The sequence below is a fragment of the Pleurodeles waltl genome, chromosome 4_1 (assembly GCF_031143425.1).
Source record: "Pleurodeles waltl isolate 20211129_DDA chromosome 4_1, aPleWal1.hap1.20221129, whole genome shotgun sequence".
NCBI classification, from domain to species: domain Eukaryota; kingdom Metazoa; phylum Chordata; class Amphibia; order Caudata; family Salamandridae; genus Pleurodeles; species Pleurodeles waltl.
In genome coordinates, this window is record NC_090442.1 from 599552569 (window position 1) to 599570632 (window position 18064).

General features: G+C 47.2%; 1 protein-coding gene across 1 annotated transcript in view; it reads right to left on the reverse strand.

Moving 5' to 3' along the window:
- The window catches only part of LOC138287955 (putative tetratricopeptide repeat protein 41), a 574376-nt gene that overhangs the window by 506611 nt on the left and 49701 nt on the right, over positions 1 to 18064 (reverse strand). The window contains exon 2 of the mRNA XM_069228994.1: positions 11057 to 11190. The gene's annotated coding sequence lies outside the window, so the exon portion shown is untranslated. The remainder of the gene's footprint in view (positions 1 to 11056; positions 11191 to 18064) is intronic.

Sequence of the window (18064 nt, forward strand, 5' to 3'; positions counted from 1 at the left end):
GCCCTTAGCAGCACCTGAACGTTTTCATGGAGATAGTAACAAATTCCATGTTTTTATCAATCAATGTCAATTACACTTCATTTGTAAGCCACAACAGTTCCCTACTGATGATGCGAAAGTGGCATTCGTCTTGTCTTATTTGGGTGGCACAGCAGCCAATTGGTCAATTCCTTTTGTGGATAGAGATAATCCCATCCTCCATAATTGGAATCAATTTAAACGTACCATGACCAGCCTTTTTGCAAAACACACTTTCATGCAGGCAAGTGATAATGAGCTTTTAAATCTTAAACAAGGTAACAAGGATTTATTGACCTATCTCACTAGTTTTAATCATTTACTCACCGAGACACAGTGGCCAGAAGAAAAGCGTGTCTCCCTTTTTTATAAAGGTTTGAGAGACGAGTTAAAAGACGCGCTGGCTCATATCGTTGATTTGCCAAAAGACTATTCGGACTTTGTAGATTTAGTTGTGAAATTAGAACATAGACTAGGAGTAAGAAAGGGAGATAAATACAAACTGGAATCACGGTTAACTTTTATTAGACACGAGAAGAAAGACACAGATAATAAACTCCCTGAACCAGAGCCTATGCAAATAGGGACACTCAGAGGTCCACTCACATCAGAGGAAAAAGAAAGAAGGAGAAAATTTCAATTATGTTTATATTGTGGCAGGGCAGGTCACTTTGCCAGAGAATGTCCAGTAAAGCCTAAAACTCCACGAAAGGGTGCTGTTTCCTCCACCTCCTCAACTGAATCGGGAAACGATTAAGCTCGACAAGGGGAGAGGTTACTTGTTCGAGAAAACATCTTAATCAAACCTCTAATGTTGCAGCCTTCAGGGTACCGCACATACCTAGACATTTCATAATTCAGGTCGTTTTAATTGTTACTACCCAAGTGAGGCATTCTCTCCCTGTCCTACTGGACTCAGGCGCGACAGGAAATTTTGTGGATAATAAGTTAGCTGAAATCTTAGGACTTCCTATGTGCCTAAAGCCTTGTCCAGAAGCAGTATGTGCAGTGGATGGGTCAGAATTGACCTCTGGATTAATCACAAAACAAACAAGTCCACTTGTTATGGTCTGTCAGAACGGGCACACAGAGGTGATTAGCTTTGATGTGATAGATACTCCTAATTTTGGTTTGATTCTCGGGGTACCCTGGTTAACAACTCATAAACCAAAAATTGATTGGGTGAATAGAACTGTTACTTTGGATTCCTCTTTCTGTAGAACCAATTGCTATCAAGAAGCAGGTACAGAACAGAGCACAGTATTACACTGTGCTAGTGTTACACAAGATGAACCAAGTCTCCCTCCTGAATATTCTGACTTTAAAGACGTCTTTGATCCAGTAAAGGCTAGTGTGCTGCCCCCACATCGGTCTTATGACTGCCGTATAGATCTTATCCCAGGGGCCCCTTTACCTAATAACAGAGTATATGCTTTGACTGACGAAGAAACCAAATACTTAAGAACCTACCTAGATGACCTACTACAGTCTGGGTTCATCCGTCATTCCACATCTCCGGTGTCATCTCCACTCTTTTTTATCCCGAAGCCGGATAAATCCCTGCGCGTGTGTATCGATTATAGAGGACTAAATAAGGCTACAATAAAGAATAAATATCCTCTTCCTCTAATACCTGTGTTGTTGGATCAATTAAGACATTCTACTGTATACACTAAACTAGATCTGCGGGGAGCTTACCACCTGGTCTGAGTAAAAGAGGGGGATGAGTGGAAGACAGCTTTCAAGACAAAGTTTGGTTTATTTGAGTACACAGTAATGCCCTTTGGGTTATGTAATGCCCCTGCGGCCTTTCAGTTCTTTATAAATGAGGTCCTACACGAATTCCTGGACGTTTGTGTCATAGTATACATAGACGACATCCTCATTTACTCTAAGAACTCAGAAGAACATACCCAACATGTTCGTGCAGTATTATCAAAGTTAAAAGAAAATCATCTTTTTGCTAAGTTAGAAAAGTGTACTTTTAATGTTAACAAGGTGGACTTTTTAGGATACTGCCTGTCACCTCAAGGAATAACTATGGATGTAAAGAAAATCAGTGCTATTGCTGATTGGCCAGAACCATCCTCTGTAAAAGATATTCAGAAATTTCTGGGTTTCGCCAATTTTTATAGGAGGTTTATTGCACATTTTGCAGACATTGCGGCCCCAATAACTACCTTGTTGCGGAAAGGGCAACGATTTCTTTGGACTGATGAGGCGGCACACGCCTTTCAACTCCTAAAACAAAAGTTCACTTCAGCCCCAATTCTGAAACATCCTGATCCTGACTTGCCCTTTTTTGTTGAAGCGGATGCTTCACAAGTAGCTTTAGGAGGAGTTCTCTCTCAACGAGATGCAGTAGATGGCCAGTTACATCCTATAGCCTTCTATTCCAAAAAGTTATTGCCAGCTGAACAAAATTACACTGTGGCTGAAAGGGAACTACTAGCTATCAAAGTAGCCTTTTCAGAATGGAGGCACCATTTAATGGGAGCCAAGTACCCAGTTATAATCTTTTCTGACCATAAGAATCTACAGTTTTTTGGATCACTTAAAGCACTAACACCACGTCAGATGCGCTGGTTAAATTTTTTTAGCACATTTGACTTTGTTATAACCTATAGACCAGGTGCACAACAAATTCAATCTGATGTGTTATCTAGATACGGACATACCTCAGACATGAAACAAGATAAAACAGGAGAACCCATTATTCCTCCCCAAAAGTTGTTGGCACCAGTACAACAGAAGGATTTCATCACAGATCTATATAATGCACATGTAAATGGGTCCGTTATCTGACATATGCAAGATATTGGAAGAATACGACAGGCACTGCTATTTGAGGGAATATTATTGGTTTATTTATATCTTGGCCAGTCCTCTCTTGTTCTTCTTCACAAGATCAGCCCTAGTTTCTATTTCCTCAAAGCCCCTTTTCTTTTCTCTTTCCAGGCTCTGGTGGCGTCTTGGCTCCGTCTTGAGGCGGTCTGGTTTCCCGTCCTCCGGTCGCCCGTATTCCCCAAAAGAAAGGAAAATAAAAATAATCAGGTAAGTGAAAAATGAATTAGGGCTAAGGTAAGGGGTCAGATAGGGGTTAGTAGGGGTGGTGAAACAGGTAGGGCGGCGGTGCTGGTTGTGGTGGGTTTCTCTATTTATTTATTGTGCCTTCTCTCCCCTGTGTCCCGGTCAACCCCTTCTCTTCTTTCTAGGGTTTCTCCGGAGGTGTCCCAGTCCGTGGGTTAAATAAACGGTTTTCCCCTCTCGCTGCAGGTCTATGCCCTTCCTTTGAAGAAACCTCCCCGTCCTCCCTTTTCTCCCCCCACCTCCCTCTTTTCCCTGTGGGCCAACCTGACAGAGTCTGCCAGGCAGGGTATAGTCGTACCTGGGAGGGCCACGTCCCTCCAGGGGCGCGGCCGGCAAGTAGGTGGTCCCCCGATTTCTCTTCGGTCGGGTTGGGGGTCGCCCACTGGTTCCTCCTGTCCTCGAGGCGTCCCGCCTTCCGGGTCTCTTCCTCCGTCTCGATCACGTTGCTGGCGGTGTCTTCCTCTCCCTTTAGCTCCTGGGTGAAGGTGGGTTCTCTTTTCCTGTTCTGCTCTCCTGCCCCGGTGTCCTCTCGCTCTTCCTCCGGCTCCTCCTTGGTGGTGGTTTCCTCTCCTCGGCTCTTCCGCGTTCTCGGCTCCTCCTTTTCCTCCGACCTCTCTTTTCGTCCGTCTTCTCTTTTCCTCTTTATGACGCCCTCCGCGTCATACGTCATTCTAGGGGAATCCTCCTCCGTGCCCCGGGGGTATCGATTTTCTTCCCCGACGGGAGCTTCGGACCCGGGATCGGCACCTCGCCCGTTACACATCCCCTCCCTTGGATGGGGCTGTTCGAGCCCCCCAGGTCCCGGAAATCGAGACAGATAGTCCGCTTGCCCCATAAGGTCCCCAGGGAGATGACAAACCTGGAAGGAGAAAGGTTGAAGCTCCATAAACCATCTTAAAATGCGAGCGTTGGTATCTTTATACCTCGAGAGCCAGGTAAGAGGTGCGTGGTCGGTGTATAAAAGGAAGGACCTCCCTAGGAGATAATACTGAAGACTTTCCACAGCCCATTTAATGGCCAGGCACTCACGCTCTATTATGGGATAGTTCTGTTCCCGTGGAAATAGCTTGCGACTAATGAAGACCACTGGATGGCTTATCTCATTTTCATCTTTTTGAAAAAGTACTGCACCCAGGCCTACGTCCGATGCGTCCGTTTGGAGGTGGAAGGGACGGCTGAACTCAGGACATTTTAATACCGGTTGCGTGGTTAGACATCGTTGTAAGGTACGATAGCTATGGGATTGTAGAATAGTTAAACTTGGGATGTTCTTAGGTTGACCTTTCCTCAACAGGTCAGTGAGAGGGGCGGCTACTGTAGAGTAGTGGGGTATGAATCTACGATAATATCCCACTAGTCCGAGGAAGGAACGGATCTCCTTTTTTGTACTGGGTGCTCTTATGCGTAAAATGGCTTCAATTTTACTCATTTGTGGTCTGATATTCCCGTTTCCAATATGATACCCCAGATAGGGAATTTCATTGAAGGCTAGTCGGCTCTTGGAAGGATTGGCGGTCAATCCGGCCGCCGCCAGTGCTTTAATGATCAGTTCTAAATGGGATAAATGGTCTTCCCAGGTTTCGCTATGAATAACGATGTCATCCAGATAGGCGGCTGCGTATCGGGTATGTGGTCGCAATATAGTATCGATCAGTCTCTGGAAAGTGGCGGGGGCCCCATGTAGTCCAAAGGGAAGTACGTTAAAGTGATATAAACCGGAAGAGGTGGAGAACGCCGTTTTTTCTTTATCTGCTTTAGCTAAAGGAATCTGCCAGTACCCCTTGGTTAGGTCCAGGGTAGACATGTATTTAGCTTTACCCAGCCGTTCTAGAAGTTCGTCTACCCTGGGAAGAGGATACGTGTCAAATTGGGACACGGCATTGACTTGTCTAAAGTCGATACAGAACCGTATAGATCCGTCCGGTTTTGGCACTAATACAACCGGGGAGCACCAGGGACTTTGGGACGGCTCTATAATACCCATGTCTAACATCCTTTTTACCTCCTCTTCAACTATGACCTTCCTTGCTTCGGGAATGCGATATGGGCGTAACCGGATTATTTTTCCCGGTTGGGTTATAATCTGGTGGTGGATTAGATCTGTTTTACCTGGCATCGGGGAGAACATGTGGGGCTGCTTATTAAGGAGTTGGTTTAGTTGTTGGTTCTGTTGCACTGTTAACTCTGCATTTCGGAGGGGTACCTCGCCCCTTGGGGTGGGGGTCCGTGGGGCACCACCCTATTTCTAGCTCTTTTACTGTATTAATTAAACAGTTCATATTTTGATCCACCTGTGATTCCTCCCATCTTTTTAGTAAGTTAACATGAAAGATCTGAAATCGGTTGGGATTAGTTGTTAGTTGTAGTTTATAGGTAACGGGAGTTACTGTTGCTATTACTTTATAGGGTCCTTGCCATTTTGCCAAGAGTTTATTGTCTGAACTGGGTAAAAGCACTAATACTCGGTCTCCCTCTACAAAAGATCGCACTTGCGTGTTCCTATCATAGTATCGTTTCTGTTTCTCCTGGGCTTTTTCCATATGCCCTCTCACATCTTCCCATATTGTTTGTAGTCGAGACTTTAACTCGCTAGTGTACTCTAGGAGAGGCTTTTCCCCGTTTTCGTCTTCCTCCCATAGTTCAGCTGCCATGTCCAATAGGGTTCTAGGCTGTCATCCAAACAGCAGTTCGAATGGACTATGCCCTGTAGAGGCTTGTTCATGGGTTCTGACCGCATATAACACTAGAGGAAGTTTCTTGTCCCAATCTTTACCTGACTCGGAAATCGTCTTTCTCAGGAGGGTCTTCAGGGTGCGATTATACCTCTCTACTAATCCGTCTGTCTGGGGATGATAAACCGCTGTCCTTAGCTGTCGTATCCCTAATATTTGACAGATCTGAGCCATTAGGTTGGACATAAACTGGGTCCCTTGGTCCGTCAATATTTCTCGGGGAAACCCTATTCGTGAGAAGAAACTTATCATGGCGTTGGCGACACTTTTGGTGCTAATACTGTTCAGGGGGATAGCTTCCGGATATCTAGAGGCGTAGTTGACCAATACTAGGATATATCGGTATCCCTTGGAAGACGGTAGAAGTGGTCCGACTAAATCCATTCCTATTCTAGAGAAAGGTACGTCAATAATGGGCAGAGGATGTAGGGGGGCTTTTTTCTGGGGTCCGGGATCGATTAACTGACATCTAGGGCATTGTTGACAGAACTTTCTGATATGAGAAAAAACCCCAGGCCAATAGAACTTCCTTAATAGGTACTCCTCGGTTTTCTCTCTCCCATAATGACCACCCCCCGGCTGACTATGGGCTAGGTGCAACACCTGCTGCCTATAGGGTTCGGGAACCAATAATTGTTTCTTTTCCCCTCTCTCGTTACTGGTGACCCGATATAGCAGATTTCTATTTATTATAAAGGAGGGACCCTTATCCTCTATGGTTCGAGGTTTGGCGCTTTTCCAGGCATGGATCAGACTGGGATCGTCTCTTTGACTACAGCGGAAGGGTGGAAGACCAACGAGGGCGAGTACCTGTGCATTAAGACTATCGTGGTTCATATCTCCTCTTTCATAGGACTTCCTGGCTTCTCGTTTCTCTCTTTTAGTGGGTTTATAGCGGATCACCGGGGTTGGTATGTTTAGTTCAGAAAAAGGGGCACTTCCCAACCAGGCATCCAGGTCATTCTTACTCTGTGTGCTGTCTAAGAGGATCGGAAAGTCTTTAAAGTCTGTTCCTATGATGGCTTCTTCCACCAAACCTTCAACTACCCCCAGCCGTATGGGGGTCTCTTTTCCTTTCCAAAAAAGGGTAGTCCATATTAGGGGGTATTCCCTTGTTTCCCCATGAATGCAGCATATGGATACCGTGAAATCCGGATCAAGGTTATGCTCAGTAATTAGGTCCGCTCTAATTACGGACTGGCTACATCCGGAGTCGATGAGCGCCAACGTATCCCTTCCATTAATGGACACTATTTTTTTGTATTGAGTTTCTTTCCCCCCGGTGTAGAATACCCGGCCTCTGGTAATCCCTATTTCCATGGGTTCGGGTTTCCCGGCCTTCAAAGGACAAAAGCGGGCAATGTGTCCCCACTCCCCACAACTAAAACATTGGGGCTGCTGCCCATATGTTTTTTCCATCCCTCGTAATCTTCCCGGTTCCTCTATTAGCCTTTTCCCTGTGGCTGCGGATTGTCCTGGGTTTTGCCTAACGGGTTGAGGTAACAACCGCGGGAGTGGTGTTTTAAATTCGAGGGAGCGGTGGAAAGCGCAGGCCAGCTCAATAGTAGTATTCGTGTCGGGGTTTGGGTGTTGCTTGATCCAATGGCGAGTATTAGTGGGTAGGGCATCTAAATATTGTTCTAGGAGGACGGCCTCGATAACGTCTTCCCTATTCGTCCCTATGGGTCCAAGCCATTTGAGCCCTAGGTCTTTGACCCGGAAATATAAGGCTCGAGGGTTCTCAGCGGGGCCCCACTTGGCCTTCCGGAAGCGAACCCGATAATGTTCTGTATCAAAACCGACCCTTTCTAGGATGCTCTTCTTGATGTCCGGATAGGGCGTTGTTCCTCCTGGGTTAACCGCTTGATATGCTGCTTGAAGTGTCCCGGTTAACAGGGGAGCGATATATTGACCCCATCTGTCCTGCGGCCAGGTGGCTGAAAGGGCAACGCGTTCAAAGTTAGTAAAGAAGGCGTCGGGATCTTCGCCTTCCTGATATCTCTGCAAAACGGAACTCGGTACATTTGGATGTACCCTAGTTGCGGCAATGGTATCAGTCAAAGTTTTTATGGCGTTGTCATGTACCAACTGATTGTTGCCCATGATAGTGGCCTGACTTTTAAGTGCATTTTGCAGAGCCTCCCTTTCCACCTTGGCAGCCTTCTGTTGTTCCTCCCATACAATTTGCAGATGGCGTTGGCCCTCAGCCAGTTGCTGCATCATGTCGGCCATTGTGGGTGCACCCTCCATCTTCTAGAATTCTCCTGTCGCTTGTTCCAATATCCCACTTCTGACACCACTGTAAATGGGTCCGTTATCTGACATATGCAAGATATTGGAAGAATACGACAGGCACTGCTATTTGAGGGAATATTATTGGTTTATTTATATCTTGGCCAGTCCTCTCTTGTTCTTCTTCACAAGATCAGCCCTAGTTTCTATTTCCTCAAAGCCCCTTTTCTTTTCTCTTTCCAGGCTCTGGTGGCGTCTTGGCTCCGTCTTGAGGCGGTCTGGTTTCCCGTCCTCCGGTCGCCCGTATTCCCCAAAAGAAAGGAAAATAAAAATAATCAGGTAAGTGAAAAATGAATTAGGGCTAAGGTAAGGGGTCAGATAGGGGTTAGTAGGGGTGGTGAAACAGGTAGGGCGGCGGTGCTGGTTGTGGTGGGTTTCTCTATTTATTTATTGTGCCTTCTCTCCCCTGTGTCCCGGTCAACCCCTTCTCTTCTTTCTAGGGTTTCTCCGGAGGTGTCCCAGTCCGTGGGTTAAATAAACGGTTTTCCCCTCTCGCTGCAGGTCTATGCCCTTCCTTTGAAGAAACCTCCCCGTCCTCCCTTTTCTCCCCCCACCTCCCTCTTTTCCCTGTGAGCCAACCTGACAGAGTCTGCCAGGCAGGGTATAGTCGTACCTGGGAGGGCCACGTCCCTCCAGGGGCGCGGCCGGCAAGTAGGTGGTCCCCCGATTTCTCTTCGGTCGGGTTGGGGGTCGCCCACTGGTTCCTCCTGTCCTCGAGGCGTCCCGCCTTCCGGGTCTCTTCCTCCGTCTCGATCACGTTGCTGGCGGTGTCTTCCTCTCCCTTTAGCTCCTGGGTGAAGGTGGGTTCTCTTTTCCTGTTCTGCTCTCCTGCCCCGGTGTCCTCTCGCTCTTCCTCCGGCTCCTCCTTGGTGGTGGTTTCCTCTCCTCGGCTCTTCCGCGTTCTCGGCTCCTCCTTTTCCTCCGACCTCTCTTTTCGTCCGTCTTCTCTTTTCCTCTTTATGACGCCCTCCGCGTCATACGTCATTCTAGGGGAATCCTCCTCCGTGCCCCGGGGGTATCGATTTTCTTCCCCGACGGGAGCTTCGGACCCGGGATCGGCACTTCGCCCGTTACAGCACACATGCAAATAGCACCTCAGGATTGGTTAAAGGATTCCCATAACACAATACAACGAGGTTTATTGTATCACGACAACATGCTGTTAGTGCCCACCTCTGAATTACAAACACAGGTGATAATTTGGCATCACGCCTCACCGTTGGCAGGTCATCCTGGTTGGGTAAAAACCCTGGAAAATGTGCAAAAACACTTTTGGTGGGACACTATAAGAAAGGACATTAAGCAATTTATCACTACCTGTCCAATTTGTGCAAGACATAAATCTTCTCATAAGGCTCCTGACGGCTTGTTAATACCAATGCCAACACCCAAACAACCTTGGCACACTGTGAGCGTAGACTTTATTGTAGGTTTACCACCTGTAAAATCCTTCACAACAGTGTTGGTTATAGTGGATTTTTTATCTAAAATGGCACATTTTGTACCATTACGGAAATTACCCACGGCGGCAGAATTTGCCGATATTTTTATAGGGGAAATTGTGCGTTTACATGGTTTGCCAAGCAAAGTGGTGTCAGACCGAGGGAGCCAGTTCAACTCCAGATTTTGGAAAAAATTATGTGGAAAACTGAAGATAGATGTGGCCTTATCCACTGCTTTCCACCCAGAGACAGATGGACAGACTGAACGACTAAACCAAACCTTACTTCAAACGCTACGTTGTTTATTGGCTGATTATTCTAGTGAATGGTTGGAAGCTCTCCCTGTAGCAGAGTTTGTTTATAATAATACTGAGCATTCAGCTCTACTTTGCTCACCATTCTATTTCTTGCAGGGGTATCATCCAAGAGCTATACCCATTTTGTTAGAAGATTCCCTGTTGCCTACAGTAACGGATAGACTAACGAGGTTAGGTGACATACAAGACAAAGCCAGGAAACATTTATTAAAGTACAAGGAAAGCATGAAAAGACAAGCAGACAAACACAGGTCTGAGGCCCCAATGTATAAAATTGGTGACAAGGTATGGCTCTCCACAAAGAACCTAAACATAGAGGGATCCCGAAAGCTGCAACCACGTTTCATTGGACCCTTTAGTATAACTGCCATATTAAACCCGGTAACAGTAAAATTAGATTTACCAAAAGAATATCCAGTACATACCACATTCCATGTGTCCTTGCTTAAGCCATACAACTCAAAAACCCGACCTGAACCACCACCTCCACCCATACCAATTAAGGGAAATCTGGAATAAGAAGTGAAAAGCATAAAAGACTCAAAAAGAATTAGTGGACGTCTGTTTTATTTAGTAGAATGGAAAGGATATGATGAATCTGAGAATTCATGGGAACCAGCATCATATGTACATGCCCCACAGCTGATTAGACGGTTTTATTTAAAAAATCCAGGAAAACCCCGTCCTGTAGGAGGGCCTTTGAGGGGGGCAACTGTTTAGGGTTTGTACACAGCAAAGAGCATGTCCCCTCTCACTGCACTAGTGGGTTCTGTAATAGCTCCCTTTTAAACTTACTATTGAAAGCCTTTCTTGTTATCTCACCTTCCCCCCCCCCTAGGCTTCTGTGTATGTTGTTTAATGTGCTGTTTTGTTTACACATTGGGCCTTGCTTTTACCAAGGCTTCTTTAAAACACTCCTCCCTAGGCCATGTGTTAATCCAACTCATTTGCATAAAAACTGAAACTCAGCACACCTTTCAAGAACATGTGCAGCATGTGAGGACCACACCCAGCTCTTCAAACCACACCCAGCTCTGCACACCTTCCAAGAACATGTGCAGCATGTGAGGACCACACCCAGCCCTTCAAACCACACCCAGCCCTGTCTATAAAAGGCATTCCCCGAGCCTCACCCAGTGCTTGTGCTCGTCTACCTCCTGCTTACCTGAGAACAGATCCCTCGGCGCTGGCACTCCTGCTCTTTACAGACTTTCATTGACTTCAATGGGCGCAGCTTCTGGCTCTTCCTTCTTCTGGTTTCTGGTTCCTCCTTGCTTCAGCCTCTCTCCTATGAGTAACCTGCAAAAGAGAAAGAAGACAAGGTTAGACTGATCAGTATATCTTGCCAGCAACAAGTAAGTGCAAAACCTTTTACTACCTGAAAGAACTTTGACAACAATTTCTGGATTCGTGTATAGACAATTTGAAACGAAATACCTTCCACAAACATTGTGATTCAAACTCTTTGTTACAAGAATATTTTGCAGAACTTTTGTGAAGCAAACATTGTTTTTTCTCATGGAACTTTTAAGAATCGAACAGTGGAAACCATTAACAGCAAGGCAAACAGTAAATCAAGGACTTGCACAAATTACATGCTGTATTTTGATGTAAAAGTACAGTATTTGTTTTATAAAAGATTCTGGAAATATGGGAAAAGTGAGTCTGCTATTGGGAATTTAGGCTTTAGTTATATTATGATGAATGTTTGATATTGGTAATTCTGATAACGGTATTTGTTTAATGTTTTAGAATCTTTACAGTAATAGAAAACACATCCCAGAGCAGTAACACATTCCAAACTTGGAAACTAGAGACCAGGATCCAAGAGGTACTTTTAGAAGAGAATTTCTAATAAATAAAGGGATAGTCAGGAACCCATTTAGGAATAGGTTGCACTTATCTGTTCTTTGTTTATGTTTCATTAGGCACCAGTTTCTACAGAAGTCAGAAAGGGTCGCAGATTTGTGCAGCACTTCAACAGTGGAAACGCAAGAACGGTGTTGTCTCTTTTTTTTATTTTATCCACTTCCCCCCTTCCCTTGAGCTTCTGTTCTTAGTGCACTGTTTTAAAAACTAGTGTGCTGGAACAAGCAGTTTCAGGGTGGGGTCGGATTGTCTTCAACCTCCATCAGAACTGAACAAGAACTCAGGTGAGCTGGGCTTTGACACTGCAGCAGTGGGCTGAGGTTAATGCCATCATCCCACCAAATCAAACTGGCTTCACTAAGAACACAGGAACCTCAGTTAACATCATGATACTTGCCCTGTTAACCGACTGGGCAAAGTCCTACAGACAGCCAGCCAGTATATCTGGGATTCATTCACTACAAGTCTGCATTTGATAGACTCAATCAGGGGAAGTTCTGGCAGAAACTGGACAACCAAAACATCCTAGATAACCTATTAAGGAGCTCCTGAATACAGATACATGGGTCACAACTAAAACTGGAAATGGCTCCCGACTATTCAAGCCAATTAAAACTACGCAAGGCCTCAAGCAGTGGTGGGTCCTACCTCCTACATTATTTAACCTGGTCCTATTGGATCTCATTCTAACTCTAAATGCAATTAATTCTCATCTGACTAAATTAGGGGGCCTCCGGCTTTCAAATCTGCTGTATGCCAATTACCTTGTCCTGATCAGCAGAACTAAAGTCAGCCTGCAGCGCCTTCTTGATGCTACCTCGGCCTACTCCCTAAGGAATGGACTGGCAATCAACAGAAAGGAGACAAAAAATCCAGCAGTTCAAGGCTATAGAAATCAAAAGCCCATGTAGTTCCTGGACCAAGAAAAACGACGAATGGTAAAATGTTTTAAGTATCTCAGTGTTTGGGTGGCGTGGCTGGCAAGATGGCCGATCGGCAGCACTATATGAGTGCTCCTGATCCTGGCTCATAATCCTCCCTGATCCTGTTGCCCCTGACCTCCGCGGACCTAGCAGCTGAGTCCTGGAGTCCACAGGAGCAGAGGAGTGTACGGGGAGCTGCGGGGGAGACAATCAGAGGCGCCAGACGCCGAAATTGAGCAGCACAGGGGTGCGCAAGAAGAGCACCTGACCCCAAGATGGCGTCCGCGATCACGGACGCGATCTGAACACGGCAACAATAGGCGTAAGAGACACTGGAGCAGCACAAATCTGAGGAGGATGTTTCCTAAGGGGGGCCACTCAAGGTGAGGTGTTGAGTGGACTTTGACACTGCGCCCTCCCCTCGCACCCCGTCCCACCGGGAGTGGGTACAGAGTTGGAGTTTGGGCATTGGGCATACAGTGGCAGCTAGAGTCGTCGCTGGACTGGTTCTTGAGGAGTAACTCCACTGCGTTGGAGATCTGCTAGAGATCCTGGGTTGCCCGGCTCTGGAGTGCGGGACTAGCAAGCTGTGCATTGGATCCGTCGGCTCGGGTACGACACTTGCGCTGCTTCTACATATGCTGGCACCCCCACAGGGGGCAGGGGGTTAAGAGACTGAGTGGTGTTGGGCAGCAGGAATACGGAGTTCGACTGCCTGCCTCGCGCCTGGAGGGCTTGAGTTTGGCATTTCGTGTGTTCCTTCGTGACTGCCACTCCAGCAGGTGGATACCATGGGCAAGGAAAGAACGCAGAAGAGTACACAGCAAACTCGGATGGATCAATACACAGCGTAAAGTTCAGGTATGAGTCTACAAAAAGATTCCCCAGGCCTCTTGGAGAAAGGTGCAGAGCCCACCGGGGCGCAAATCCTGGCTGCTATTGAGTCCTCGCGGCAAGCAATGAAAACTCAGATTGTGGCCATAGCGGTTGATGTCAATCTGCTCCGAGCGGACCTAAGAGTGGTGGCGGAACGCTCGGTGGCCACTGAGAAACAAGTGACATGCCTGCAGTCTGAGATGGATACGCTGAAGGCCTCGGTGGCCACCCTTGAAGCTAAAACGCACAAACTGGAAGCGAGGGTCGAAGATGCAACGGTAGGGTGAGACGGTGTAACCTTCGCATAGTGGGCTTTACCGAAGGAATGGAAGGGAAGCATGTGGAGGCTTTCTTGGAAGACTGGATCCGTAAAACGTTGCCTGAGGCACCCTTATCGGCTGTATTTGTGGACAGAGCCTTAGCAGCGCCGCCACCGCCGGGAGCCCCTCCATGAACGATTATAGCAAAGGTCCTTAACAACAGAGACCGAGATGTAATTTTGAAGGAGGTGCGCAATTATGGAGATCCTACCTTTGAAAATCACACCATCCGTTTTTTCCCTGACTATACCAGCATGGTGCAGCTCCAGAGACAATCCTTTGCTGGTGTTAAGCGCAAGCTTAAAGAACTAGGCTATACCTGTATGCTGTTGTTCCCAGCTAATTTGAAAGTTCTCCATGCAGGTCGCTCTCACTTTTTTCAATCTCCTGAAGCAGCTTGGGACTGGTTGGAGCGGAACGATGTGGTGGGAACGCCAGACTTCCTGGTTGGAGAGAGTGACAGAAGAACCAGAGGGACAGCAGAGGTGCATACTGCACCCCGCAGGAGCACCCGCAGATGCCGTGCCGGCCAAGGAGGCCGGGTGATTGTTCGTTCGGACGGCACCCTGAGTCTTGAACATTGAAGACAGGAGCTAGAGGAGGCTAAACTGTTGGTTCAGACTATCACGTTGGATGCGTCCTCTCGCTCCGGGTCTCCCTGTGTTGCAGGCAGACTGTCTCCGGAATTGAGCCCTGAGGGCACCTGAATGCTTCATTGGCCCTCCGGTCGGGGCTGGAGCCACGTACTTTGGTTTTGGAGGATTCTTTGAGATATTCCCCCTGTTGTACCCTCCTTCTCTCTCTGACCCTCCCCCATCCTCCTGCTGCTGCCTGTGGATGAGAAGTGACGGGGGTCTGGGTCAATGATTGTTCTGGGAGTAGTTGCGGAGTGGTGGAACTTAGCTAATCCCCCCCAGCGATCTCCTCCCACTTGTGGACTATAGAGGTGATAGCATGGTACACACTCGATTGGGGAGACACTAGTTGTGGGAGGTGTTTACCCGGGGAGGGATGAGAAACTTATCTGTGGGTTCTTGTTTGAGTTGGAATTCTGTATTTGACACTGTAAGCACTGTGAGTGTCCTTCTGCTTAGGGGCATCGACTTGCCTGGTTGCGCAAGCACGAACCGGGGGATTATATGGTGGGGGCTGTGGGTGGTTGGGGTGGAGGGACGACCCGGAGGGGTGGTGGGGTGTGTAGGACGGATTAGACTATGGTGGGTACCTTGACACGCATAGTTACGTGGAACGTTAGGGTGTTAAACTCCTATGTGAAGCGCTATAGAGTGCATACGTATCTTTGGCGGCATGGCGTAAATATTGCTCTCCTGCAGGAGATTCATTTGGTTGAGAATGAAGCGCAAAAAGTGCAGAAAAAGTGGAGGGGGCAGCTATATTCGGTGACCTATTCCTACTACGCTAGAGGGGTTTCTGTCTGAGTGGCCCCTGGGACTCCCTTTGTATTACAAAGTCTAAAAGCAGATGTGCAGGGGCGTTACATATTTCTTCATGGCTTACAAAATGGCTGTGAGATCTGTCCAGTGACTTTAATTGCGTCCTCAATGGAGTGCTAGATAGGGACCCCCCGAAGATGAACACAAAAGCGCATGTGACTGCCAAACTGCGAAACGTTATGAGGAATCTCCACTTTGTGGATGTGAGGAGAGAAATGTACCCCTCATCTAGGGTGTTTTTGTGTTACATGCCCACCTATGGGCTTACAGCCGTCTGGATAGATTTCTCCTAGCCAATGATGGCTCCCTAGATGTTCGCCAAGTTGTTTACCAGGCCTGGTTTTTGTCAGACCATGCCCCCCTCCTTCAGGAGTGTGAAACACACATGCCCAGACCTGCGATCCCCCTGTAGCAGCTGCGTCCAGACTTACTAGGTGATCCGGAATATAAAAAAGATCTCCGAGATGTGCTAGTTGGATACTTTCATACAAATTGGGGTACGGCAGGGGCCCGAGGCTTAGCATGGGAGGCACTGAAAGTTGTTATTAGAGGGGAACGCCTTAGTAAAACATATGGAATTAGGCAGTGCCTGGACCGGGAGCTCACGCATCAAGAGGAGGTGTTGGCTACTCTACAGCGCCAAGTTGATAATGGCGACGCTTCGGGGGCGGATTGCCTTGAGGTGAGAGGTAGAACTATGGACCTATGGGATAGGCTAGAGAATTATGTTTGCCGGAATTATAGGCAGCCACTATTCCGAGAAGGCGACCGCTCTGGGCGTATGCTGGCTTGGCTCCTCCGGTGAGAGAGGCCAGACCCCATTATTCAGATGCTCCGCTGCTCCTCTGGGGAAAGGATTTTAGGGTAGTTGAGGGTGAATGCACACCTACGTGAGCACTTGCGAGTTATCTATGCCGCACCACAGACAGCGGGCGAGACACAGATTCAGAAGTACCTGAATGGTCTCTGGTTACCTCGCCTTATGGCAGCACAGGTGGAGGAATTGGAAGGAGAGGTTTCATTGGAAGACCTCGGAGAGGCGCTGAGTGGTATGGCGACTGGGAAAACACCTGGTCCGGACGGGCTGCCAGTCGAATTTTATCGTACATTTACTGCTGTGCTTCTTCCTCGATTGTTGGAAATACTCCATGAGGCGCAAGAGGAGGGTCTGCTACCGGTGCATATGCGAGAAGCTTTGATGGTTATGCTACCAAAGCCAGGAAAGAAGGTTGACGACCTGGGCTCATATAGACCGTTATCCATGCTGAATGTTGATGTTAAATTACTCGCTAAAGTTTTGTCCTCTCAGTTGAGTAGAGTGGTGAAGCATTTAGTGCAGGTAGATCAATGCGGTTTTGTGCCCCTGTGGTGGATCCGGCCTTTTGCTAAAGCTGCTGAGGTAATGTATTTTGCACAGTAGCCTGCAGGGGGTTGTAATAATGCTGGTGACTTATTTCATAATGGCACGTTCATTACGAGGGATGAAGCAGACTCCTTGTTTGGAATAGATCCAAGACAGTTCTTACAATATGCGAACACCACGCAGATGGTCAGAGACATTTGGACGTCCTTTCCGGAGGAGCCCGTTGAATCTCGCATCCTGGCGTCAATACTTGATCCCGGAGGTGATTGAGGTCTGCTATCCCAAACTTACAAAGCTCTCAAGGGTGACAGACTGACTGGCCTTCAGGAGATTAGAGGCCAATGGGACACTAGTCTTGGAGCGGCGCTCAAAGATGGGGAATGGAATAGGACCCGTTCTTTGGTGCGGGATGCGACTAGCAATGCTAGGTTTAAGTTGACGCAGAACGAGTTACTTACCTTCGGTAGCGACTTTTCTGGTGGATACATTAGCTACCTGTGGATTCCTCACCTAATGAATACTCCCATGGCGACAGCATTCGACAGAAATCTTCTTCCTAGCTTCTGCACGTCGACGAGGTTCGTCACATTTGTCCACGCGACGCCGTCTGACGTCATACAGGCAATAAGAAGTCCTCGCCGACGTGCCGACGTCAGTACCAACATTTTTTACGTGCCTGAGAACAATAATCTAATGTGATGAAAGACAATAGCAACATCTAATAACATTGTAAACCACACATCATTGCAAGAAGATGGCTATAAATTTAATATATATATTTTTCTTTAAAATAAATAAATATGTACACTAAATATATATATATATATATATATATATATATATATATATATATATACAAATATATATATATATATATATATACACACACATATAAACATATACATATGCCCATATATACATAATCTATTGCAGCCCTCAGGACCAAGAGGAGCACACCCAAGAATAACTTGGTTAGACCAGACAGGCAACGGGGAGGCGGGTGGGACCGTGAGGAATCCACAGGTAGCTAATGTATCCACCAGAAAAGTCGCTACCGAAGGTAAGTAACTCGTTCTTCTGATGGATACAACTACCTGTGGATTCCTCACCTAATGAATAGAGTCCCAAAGCAGTACCGCGCTCGGTGGTGGGTGCCTATATGGTCAAACCAAGAAATCCTGCAGCACTGACCGTGCAAAATGGCCGTCCCTTCTGACCTCTGAGTCCAAGCAGTAATGCTTCGCAAAAGTGTGAAGGGACGACCAAGTTGCGGCCTTGCAGATGTCGACCACAGGAACACCTCTAGCCAAGGCCGAAGTGGCCGACTTAGCCCTGGTGGAATGAGCTCTAATACCATCAGGAGGATCC